The following is an 11749-nucleotide window of genomic DNA, read 5'->3' on the forward strand; positions in this document are numbered from 1 at the left end:
GTCTTTCAAAGCCAAGTATGCTGAAAAGAACACGGACTCTCTACCATGTGTACACAAAAATCCGTCACTCGTGGACAAACTACAGAGCGATTTCCTCTCAGAACTGCAGATTGCTGATGGAAATTAGCAGATATCATCACACCTTTCATGTTGTGATTGAATTACATCCGATTTACTGTGTAGCTAGAGACTTTATGTATGTTTGAGGATGCACACTAAGCAAGTGTGTTCTCACAGAAGCTTAGCGCTGATTCCACACGACGAATCCCAAGGAAGCGCGAGTACAATACGATGATCTCGTTTTCTACGCTGGATCGAGCAATATTTTAAATGTAATTACACAATGATGGCTCGCGGTTATGGCTGAGTAAGACATAGTGAAATGTGTTGTTTTGCTCCCTGTGATGGCTGCTAGTCTGTTATAATGGCAGCAATTAATGCAGTTGTTATTAAACCATTAACTTACTGTAAGGACAAAAGTACGGGAGACTTTGTAAATGTATTTTACACACTTGCTTTATGATAGATTTCGGCACAACAGCCGCCCAGCTACAAGATTATGGAGGATTGATCCTGCCATACAGTATGTAGAAATAAAGGTATAAATAAATAAATGCCTGTCTGACCTTTTCACCTAATGTTAGATCAGTGAAGAAAGAATTGGCAGTTGATCGGTGCGCTTAAACAGTTTTGCCTGTCCCTTCCTTTGAATAAAAAGAAATTGTGCCGGAAATAATTGAAACAATAAATGACGAATGTCAGAAAACATAAACACATAAAGACAATTTATTTATGTCGTATATTTATGTAATGTAAGATTTTTTTTTTTTACCGTACTATCCGCACTATAAGGCGCACAGGATTATAAAACACACCGGATTAAAAGGCGTACTCCACAAAAAAATTGTCTTTTGTGATATATTTTTCATATCTAAGGTGGACTGGGCTATAAGGCGCAAGGAAATAAAACCACTGTAAGAGCTGAGGTTGCATAAAAAATACTTTTGAATTTAAAATTATTTATTCCCTAACATAAATTTACATTATTTCATATGAGTTTGCCACATGAACTATTTTGGAAACAAACAACATGATAAGCATAATAGGGCACTTTAAGAGTTCTTAATGTGTTTTTCAAGTCGTGTCGTGTTTATTTGTATAGCCCTTAATCACAAAGAGTCTCTAAAGGGCTGCACAAACCACAGATTATTGCAAACCACAGACTATTATTACACCATTCCCTGATCTAAAACCTACACGAGGGAAAGGAAAAACTCAAAAACCTCAACATGAGGAAAATGAAGAAACCTTGAGAAGGGACCGCGCATGAAGTAATCCCCCTTCCAGGATGAAGAGGCTACAATGGATGTTGCAATAAGAAATTATACACAGATATTTTCAACATAGAATATAGGTTATTCGTATGCTATAGAATAGAAGTGTGTTTTAAGCTTAGATTTAAACATTTCCACTGAGGTTACAGAACAAATCTCAGGGGGAAGAGCATTCCACGGCCCGAATGGAAAACGCTCTCGAACCTGCGGATCTCTTCTTGGCTTTTGGGATCACTAATAGACCAGCGTTTTCAGAGAGAAGGCTCCGGACCGGAACATAGGGGGAAATCAAATCCGAAAGATATGAGGGAGCAAGTCCATGCATGATTTTGTATAATACCAACAGAACCTTAAAATCACATCTTAAGCTAACAGGGAGCCAATGTAGATTAGCTAAAATCGGGGTAATGTGATCAAACTTTCTTGTCTTAGTTAAAAGCCTCGCTGCAGCATTTTGTACCAGCTGAAGGCTCTTGATTTTGGACTTTGGGAAACCGCAGAGTAGTGCATTACAGTAATCGAGACGGGAGGTAACAAACGCATGAATTATAATCTCCACATAAAACAGCAATGTTGCGAAGATTGAAAAAAGCTCTTCTAGTAATATTCTTAATGTGTGTTTGAAAGGACACATTTGGGTAAAATATGACACCTAAATTTTTGACTGAGTCTCTCAGGGTGATTTTACATTTGTCAATTTTCCGATCAGTTTTTGAGAACAAGTCACGGCATTGAGATGGACCAATAACTAACATTTTGGTCTTTTCAGAGTTAAGGTGCAAGACGTTGAGTGCCGTCCATTCTTTTATCTCAGTGAGGCAGGCCTCCAAATTCCCACAGTTTAGTCTGGCAGATACCTCCATCGGAAGATATAGTTGAGTGTCATCTGCGTAGCAATGGAAACTGATATTGTACTTGCCAATAATATCACCTAATAGAAGCATGTATATGCTGAAAAGAAGGGGGCCAAGTACTGAACCCTGCGGAACACCACAGGTAACACTAAAGGGCTCAGATGTCATTTCACCATATTTAACACACGGCGTCCTATCTGAGAGTTAGGATCTGAACCATTAGAGGACAGTTCCTGAGAGACCAATCCATTTTTCCAACTGTTCTAGTAAGATGTTATGGTCTACAGTGTCAAAGGCAGCACTAAGGTCCAGCTGCAGCAAGAGTGATGAAGCCCCAGAGTCCATTGCCAGTAGGAGATCATTGTTTACCTTAACCAGGGCTGTCTCAGTAGAGTGATTCACCTTGAATCCTGATTGCATGGATTCAAAAATATTGTTCTTGTATAAAGAATCATTCAGCTGCTGTGCCACAACTTTTTCAAGTACTTAAGAAAGAAACGGTTGGTTTGACACAGGTCTTTAAGCTTTCTGGATCAAGGTTGGGTCGTTTCAGTGTAGGCTTAATAACAACTGAGGAGAGTGATATGTTTATAATATTTCGAACTGAAGGTCCAAGGACCCCAAAAAGAACCCGGAGGCGGGTCAGACGGGCAAGTAGTCGGTTTGGCTGTATTCACCACCTGTTTAAGGTTATGAAGTGACACATCACTAAATCGGTGTCAGGTTCAACCCAACACTTGTAACAAAACCTGTATACAAAAAAGACACAGAGAATTGTGTTTGGTTTACTTGCAAGGGAAGCAAACGGAAAACTGCTTTTGGTTACAGTTCCTCCAACTCACTTCAAAGCAGCCTTCCCTCACCTTGCCTTTTACTCAGAAAAGGAACGCCCTAGTTACAAGGTGGTTTCAACACTAAGAGTTAGGGGTTGGTTGAGGGTTGAATTTTTCTATTGAAACCAGTTCTTGCACAACAACTTGTTTTTTGAAATGTGACTGATTAACTCTCTTCATGCTATATTTCAGGAAAAGATCCTTGATCTGCAGGTCAAATCTGTAACTGATTCACACCATTTTATTCTCTCTTGCCAGGGTGTAGTGGAAGACTTTTGCTGAGAGAAAATCTTATTTTGTAAGCACAATATCTCACAAGAAAACATATAACACACATAAATCATAGTAAAGTTGAATAACTTATGTACATTATTCCAACAATCGGGAAAAAAAAAGTCAAAACAGTTACAGTATGCGGCATCCTTAAATAATAATTCAAACAAGAGTATGGTTTTGTAGAAAAAGTTACCATTATCAAAAATTATTTTTCAAGGGATCACAATGTTTTATACTTATGGACAATTATTGTCTAAAGCAACTACAAAAGAGGATTTTCAATGAGCGCTCGAAAGTCGGCTGCTGAGCTGCCGTCGAAGTTCTGCGCTTCTCTTTTGTTTCATTTTGGCAACAAACAACTGACATGTTAACCAAAAGAGGGAATGCAAAAACCACTCTATGTTTTTCAATGGCAAAACAGTTACTGTATGCAGTATCATTTAAACGTAACTAGGTATTTCCAGGTATATTCAAAATATGTTCCGTTTTATCAGGTGTACCAGATTATAAGGCGTACTTTCACATTTCTGGCCAATTTTTGTTTTTTGGTGCACTTTATTAGTCTATAAAATATGACATTTGCTCATTTATTTATATGGCATATTTTTGTATGTATTTGTCAATTCATATATTTATTTTTACAAATGGCAGGATCAGTCCTCCGTACAAGCTTCCCAAGTTAAAAGGATTGAGGTCGTTTGACGTCAGTTTTAGAGGGATGGATGCAAACTGACGAGGTGGCTGCATTTGCATACATTGAGAGACAAAACATTCGACAAACAATTTCCCTCCATCTGGCCCTTCAAAGACAGATGCGCTAAACTGCAGGAGACTGACTCTTGTGGGGGGGATTTCCGACTGGATTGTTGTTGAAGTACATAATGATTGGTGTGTGCATGTGTGAACAAGTACAGAAAATCGTAAAATAACATTACTTTTGTATGTATAATAAACTACTTCAGTTAAACACCTTTGGACTCTCTCTATGACAAATTCTCAACTTTTTGTCACCGCACTCTTATTTAAATTTGTCATTTATTCCTAATTCTCTTGTTTAGGCCCACCAAATCGGGATCCTTGGTCCCTATATCGCTGTTTGCCATGAGGCAAGAGAATGCCGTGCCTCAATTTGCATCTGCAGACGCTCAGCACATAATTTTGTTACCTCCTAAACGTATTATTAATATTCATGAAGTGAATATTCTGTAATTTTTAAAAATAAAATCCCAAAATTGGGAATTTAACTGAGAAAGAACTTCAACACTGAAAAATTATTATCATTTTATGATTTATAATTCTGTCTTTCCATGATGGCATGTGAGGCATTGCCTCCCCCTGCCTCTGCTGATTGCCTGTCACTTGAATGTTTGGTATTTTTCATTCAGTATAAAATCCAAATCTTATTTACGAGGTATGCAAAATAGAGACAATTATTATAAGTCTCTCTGCACTTGTCAGGGTAGTATTGTGCAGTATCAGGTCAATGAGTACATCCTGATAAGATCTAATTACGCATCACAGTGAGACAGAGCACTGCGTATTCGTTAATTTTTAAAGTTGAAGAGTTCTCATTGAAGATTAATTAATTTAAAAGCACTTGGAGCAAACAACCAAGAGCGGCGGTGAATGATTTTCAAATGAATCGTCAATTAAATTTTGTTGCATTCTTGTCATGAAATTTAAAAAAAAATACTGCAACTGTGGGAAAAATTTACCACCAAAGTTGAACATTATACCCGGGTATTTTTTCAACATAATGTGCTTTATTGCACTTGGTTAAGTAGTTTTTTCTATGCATAACATATGCTTATAATGTCTATACAAGACTGTTTCAGGAAATATGAATATTGTGAAAAAAATATGTATTTTCTGTAATGCAATTAAAAACATCTTACATTCTCGATTTATTATAAATCAACTGAAATATCACATGCTGATTATGACTTACAGCCTACTGGTATACCTTTTCACGAGACCTTAATATTGTGAGAACTTTTTCATGATATTCTATTATTTTAAGATTGAGCATTTGAAGTTTTTCTATGACCAGCAATATCAAAACAATAAAAGACTGTTGATATTTCCGTTAATTTATAATGTATCCAAAATATATGACTTTTCATTTCATTTTAATTGCATTACAGAAGATAAAGAATGATAACAATATTCTTATTCTCTGAGACAGTCTTGTACATATTTCTAATTGTCAGAAATGTATTATCTTAAAATGCTCTCAAATTGTAGTTAGAACCGATGAAGTCACTTTCTCTTAAGTACAAGATAGCCCTCTTGTGGAAAATCACAGTACTTTAAAGGCACCCTAAATAAAGGAATGGATTATATTAAACCGTTTACTCATTTAGTGCCAATTGTTTCTCTAAAATTGCGAGCGCGGTTCCAGCCATTTTCTACAATTTTTGACTCAATTTTGAAAGCCTACAGGAAAATTATATATAATATAATTAATATATAGACATAGGACATACAGTATCATATCAAAGAACATTTGAACCCTCATCTTTCATTTCATTCTTTCATTTAAAAAAATGATGTTTTCTAGTTTATCTTATCTCATCTTATCCTCAGTACGGTCGCGGGGGTGCTGGAGCCCATCCCAGCAATCATCGGGCAGTGGGCAGGGGACACCCTTAACTGGTTGCCAGCCAATCGCTAGGGCACCCAGCGATAGACAACTCGCTCGCTCATTCACACCTAGGGACAATTTGGACTGGCGAATCCACCTGAAATGCATGACTTTGGAATGTGGGAGGAAAACCAGAGTGCCCGGAGGAAACCCACGCAAGCGCGGGAAGAACATACAAACTCTGCACAGGAAGTCCGGTAGCTGGATTTGAACCCACACAGGAGGTTCCCAAGACCTTATAACTGTGCCGCACACACGCTAACCACTGCGCCGCCGTGCTGCTGGTAATTCTAGGGTCTAGTGGGGCCCCAAGCAGAATTTTATTGGGCAATAGCTTTTGACGGTAAAAAAAAAAAAAACAACTTAAATAAAGTATGTTCATGCTATTGCTAGCATTTGTGAAACTGGATTAGCACCATTTGCCTTACTGTACATCATTCATTATTAATGGTAAGGGGAAAATACTATTGCCCTCTGTTCATTATTATACTTCTACCACCATCTTGCTTTCTTCTCTCCTCTTTTTTCATATTGAAGGTTTCAGAACGCAATTTTCAATTCTTCACTCAACTTTTCCATCAATTGCAATGCAAATTTTGACTATCTGTCTCTATCAAGCTACCGTCTGGTTTGCCTGGTGAACAAAATCGCCTCTGCTTATACCGCTGTTTCGTAAACAACAGTTGAACATTGCTAATTTTATGAAAATACTCATTTTCCAAGAAAACTTTTGAGAAAAACTGCTTTTTTGCAAAAGGATGCTTTTTTGCATTTATGAAAACTCATATATCTACAAAATGCTTTCCATAAACACATGGGAACTGTGCTTGCAATGTAACATTTAATTTCAAGAATACTAAACATATGCGTGAAGAATGCATGGACTTTGCAAGAAATTTTCAGCGTCCTATATTTCCTGTAATGTGATACCGTGATTTCAGTAAGTCGGGTGCCGCCCACACACTCTCAGTTGCTCGATGGAGTAAGCAAATCAACATGAAAAAGTGAATTCTCATCGATGTATGGACAAAGATCTAATCAATGTCATTCCTGCCATCTAGTGGTAGTTTATCATAGTGAAATAGTTCCCGGAGGCTTAATACTTACTGATCAGCAGCGCCACAGCCTTTATAATAAATTTATAAATAAAGACAAAATGTAAAGCGTATTTTTACATTTTGACATTAAGGGACAATGTTTCTGGAAACGTATTTATATTTTATTGGTCTGAATAAATTGATAAATGCATACATGCATTTGTCTTTAAATGATCCTGTTATAAATGGTATATTTTAACTTGGCATATTTAAAAACAGAAAATAAACAGTTGCCAATATTGTACTCAGATTAAACAAAATAACTGAATAATAGTAATAACTAAGTTATTACTATGATGTTACTATGTTATTGCCAGGGTAATTATTGGAAGAAGGGTGAAATAGAATCAGTGAACAACTACAAAAATCCTTTTAATAAAATAACACAACTACCCAGGACTGGTGAGCTATTTTTTAGATATGTCCGCAGGCACTTGAGCTGTCCTTAGGGGCACTACTTTAGAGACCCCTAGTCCAGCACATTTTATTTATGAACAAAAGTCAAATTCTGACGTGACAATCAAATACTGTGAACATTCAGCATGTCTTGCCCTCTAATAGCTGTAGTGAAAACAATGTTGGCGTCACCTGTGAGAAGTGGTGCCCTTTACTAGGCCATGGATTGTGAAGTCAAGACAACTGGCACCAATCCCTTGGCTGGGTGGAGTACATTGCTGTGACCTTTTGATTGATTTATCATTTCGTTTAGTGGGAGCAACACTTTTGTTTTGAGCGCTTGCTGTTATTAGCATAATTTATATGGGAAATGTAAAACAACAACAGCAACAAAAAATAGCTGCAGCAATTGCAAATAGTAATATTTTGGAAGTTGCTGTCACTTCTAGTGATGTGCAGTCAAGGGAGGCAGGAGAGGTAGAGCCGCACCTTTATGCAGATGAAAATAAGAAATATATTGAATGGTTATACTGTATTTATTCTGTCTTATAGTTATTCCTCTTATTTTGTAAATCGCTGAATGTTCACATTATATTATCCATCCATACATTATCTACGCCAGTGTATTTAGACCTTTTTGAACCAAGGTGCACTTTTATTTAGAAAAAGTTCCGAGGCACACAGTCAGTCGAAAATGTTTGAAAATGAAGTTATGTCAAATATTTCACTGTACTACCTTATAAGCAGGTAATTAGTAAATACAAATGAGAAAATAATACTTAAAATAAAAAAGAATGATGTGCTTTATTTATGTTTTATTTTTACAGTGCAATCTTAAACCGCTTTGTTAAATTAACTTATTAAATGTACTTTGCTCCCTCATGAGCAGATAATTAGTATATAAAAAAGTATATGAAAATCTACTGCCACCTACTGATATGGATGACTATTACAGTTCCTCATCTAAACAAAGCAAAAACACTGAATAATGGCCTGATTTTTGGGGGAAAGATAAAATTGGGCAAATTCCAGCAGCACACTAGTCAAGGACTCATGGCACACTTTTGTGGCCTGGCACACTGTTGAAAAACACTGATCTACGCCACTTACACACAGTTGGGGCACGGGGGTGATGGAGCCCATCCCGGCCAATGGGCAGGGGACACCCTGAACTGGTTGCCCGCCAGTCGCAGGGCACACAGAGACAGACAACTCACTCGCTCATTCACACCTAGGGACAATTTGGACCGGTCAATTAACCTGAAATGTATGTTTTTTGGAATGTGGAAGGAAGTGCCTGGAAAGAACCGCGCAAGCACAGAGAGAACATGCAGACTCCGCACAGGAGGTTGGTAGCTGGATTTGATCCCATGACCTCAACTGTGCCGCAGATGCGCTAACCACTCAGTCGCTGTGCCGCCCACATTATATTATGTGTATTGTAAATACAGTACAATTAGTATGTAATGTATAACTGTGCTGAGCATCTGCAGATGCTAAGAGAGGCACCAATTATCATTGCAGGGGGCGATAGTGAGACCAAGGATTTTGATTCCTTGCACTCCTTAGCAAAAATAAGAAGTCATAGTGGTAGCAAGCTAAAAAGCAACGCATCCAGTATATTTTTTCCAATTACATTGAATTTTTCACGATGAAAGAAGAAGTACAGTATGTACTGTATTACTGTGCTGAGTGTCCGAAGATGCAGAGTGAGGCAAACAAACCTCTTGCCTGCTGGCAGAGGGCAAACATGAGTGCATTGTGCGAGAGGATTTCTTCTTCCAATAAAGGAGAAGCACCGGTTCAAAACAACATTTGGTTATTGATGTGCTCGTAAAGTGAACTAAAACAAAGCATGTATTGTCCGCCGTGTGGAGGAAAAATTTTTATTTTTGCTCAATACTCGTATACTACGTGGTTAAAATGTGACTTCTTTTTTTGGACTACAAGCAACTACCTGATCTTGGTTTCCCCTTTCTTTCTTAAGGTTACATTGTTCATTCAGCCTAAACATCCATCCATCCATCCATTATCTGCACCACTTATCCTCAGTAGGGTCGCGGGAGAGCTGGAGCCCATCCCAGCCATCCTCGGGCAGTGGGCAGGGGATACCCTAAACTGGTCGCCAGCCAGTCGCATGGCACACAGAGACAGACAAGTCACTCACTCATTCACACCTAGGGACAATTTGAACCGGCCAATTAACCTGACATGCATGTTTTTGTAGTCAAGATGGCGGCGCGTTGTGCAGACACTGCGGCTCGGGCTCCAGTTCGTCTTTTGTTTTTCAGTGTCCCCTGATCCCTCTTATTTTCCCTTCGACTCCCTTCGCATTTACAATAATATCCACTACATCCCAAGGGATATACAGAGACCACCGGATCTCCCTGGAAGATTTGCCGCCTGCCGACAATGACAACGACGGAGCAAAGGCTGAGCTAAGCTAAGAAGGCGACCACACAGACCAGCGCTCCCAAGCACGTTCAACGAACGCCAGATCCATCGTCCACAATGAGTGAATTGAGCTGCGGATCGCCACCAACAACGTCCGGAATTGGAGGACTTTTTTTTTGCCATCACGGAGTCTTGGCTTTCCCGACGCCGCATTACATCACCGGCTCGAACGAGACGAAGACTCCGGTAAAAACAGGGGTTGGAAACTACGCGCTACAATAATAGCGGAACCATTGACACACACTGCTCACTCGATATGGAGTTTCTAGCTATGTACCGGGAGAGTTAACTGTGGTCTTTGTGTTGCTGTATACTTTCCACCGCTAACAGTTTCACCGGATGCTAACGTTAGCATAGCGCTAAATCTCCTGCCCGCTGCTAAACAGCAGCTTGCACACCCCCAACGGAGCTTTATCGTCGACGGCGACATTCAATTGTGGACTGAGCAATTCGGAAAAACACTGGACTATGTGTAATGTAAGATCAAACATTCGGTTGTGTCCGGCAACTCTGTTTGATCAGGTAATTAGTGACTGCATCGGATTGCATTTTTAAAGTAACCCTCCCAAAACTTGTTAGCAAGCTGAAAGCAAGTCAAGCCATTCAGAATTTTTTTTTCTCATTGCATGAACATTTTTTTCAAATTGGAGGATGTGTTTATTCAAAAGAAGCAGTGTAATGTATGAGTTAAAAGGACAGTGTGTAAAAATTGCCTCCTTGTGGTACAAACAACTCGCATTTAGTGAAAAAAAACAAAACATTGGTTTGAATACTATGCAATAATATGTCAAGATTACTCATTGCTCTCACCTGTGCCTGCTCGTTTGGCGACAGCTGCTGCTGGTTGCCTGAGTGGTTCCCCTTCCTATTCAAGCTCAGTGCTTTCACTCACCCTTTGTCAGTCCATCAGCAAACCTCTGTTTTCACAAGGCAAGCATTTTGGTCTCTGACTCCCGTCGGTCCCGTTTTGTCACCCATTTTCCACTCGGCCGTTCCTGATTTCCCCGTTTGTCTCCTGCTACGACCCGTTTTTTTGACACCGACCGCGTTCTGATCCCCCAGCAACAACTTCTTTTTCCGTCTAACTATGCTAGACCCGCTCCGGAAGATCCACTTCTACATATGGAACACGTTCCGATCCCGTGAGCGGCTTGCTTCCCGCGTCCAGCGAGCTCCGGATCGCTGGCGCTGCCTTTCCTCTATATTTGAATAAACTTCAGAGTAATGTTACACATCTGGGTCCTACTTCTGTTCTGGTCGTGACATAATACATGAACCATCATAGCAATGTTCATTTTCGCAAGATATCATAAGTCAAGAAATATGCATTTCTTTTACATTAAGGATTCCATAACTGAGGTTGTGCCATGTTTGTCTAACGTATTGTAGCTGTGGCATGTTTTTTTTTGTCCGCATTAGACAACAGTCCCATCTGGTGGTCAAGTCTTACACACTAGCATACTTGTTAACCTGTACGTTTTTGCCATACAAAATACGTTTATTATGCATTTTAAGACGAGTACGACGTACAAGAAAATCTGTACGGAAAAACGCAAATTTGTCAATTATGGGTACCATCCGGTATACACCGACTATGACGAAAAAGCAAATCAGTCAAGTCAAAGAAGTTTGCCGCGGTAGCCTCTATCTCTGTACCGTTTTGGTTTGTGGTCTTAAAAAACATCGGATTTCATGTGGTAGTTGTGTAGTGAAAGGAAATCGGTTTCTTTTTAGAGAACCGGCTTTTTCGGCTCAACTCATTAAAGAGAGCCGGCTCTCAAACGGCTCACTTGCTTTGATGCATTTCATTACAAATTATTATTTTGTATAAAGAAGTTAAGAAAAAAAGGAAGTATAAAAG

The 11749-nt window shown here is 39.1% G+C and overlaps 1 protein-coding gene across 3 annotated transcripts in view; it reads left to right on the forward strand.

Annotated features, from left to right (window-relative positions):
• Positions 1–11749, forward strand: part of LOC148370270 (sterile alpha motif domain-containing protein 10-like) — a 93873-nt gene extending 82124 nt beyond the window's left edge. The window contains exon 6 of one of the 3 annotated variants that reach the window (XR_015850102.1): positions 9796–11749. The gene's annotated coding sequence lies outside the window, so the exon portion shown is untranslated. Of the gene's footprint in view, position 1; positions 4270–9795 lie in introns of those variants that run through there. The other 2 variants (XR_015850100.1, XR_015850101.1) reach the window with 2 other exon arrangements.

This window comes from Urocampus carinirostris, chromosome 3 (assembly GCF_059441175.1).
Source record: "Urocampus carinirostris isolate Australia breed hairy pipefish chromosome 3, RoL_Ucar_1.0, whole genome shotgun sequence".
NCBI lineage: Eukaryota > Metazoa > Chordata > Actinopteri > Syngnathiformes > Syngnathidae > Urocampus > Urocampus carinirostris.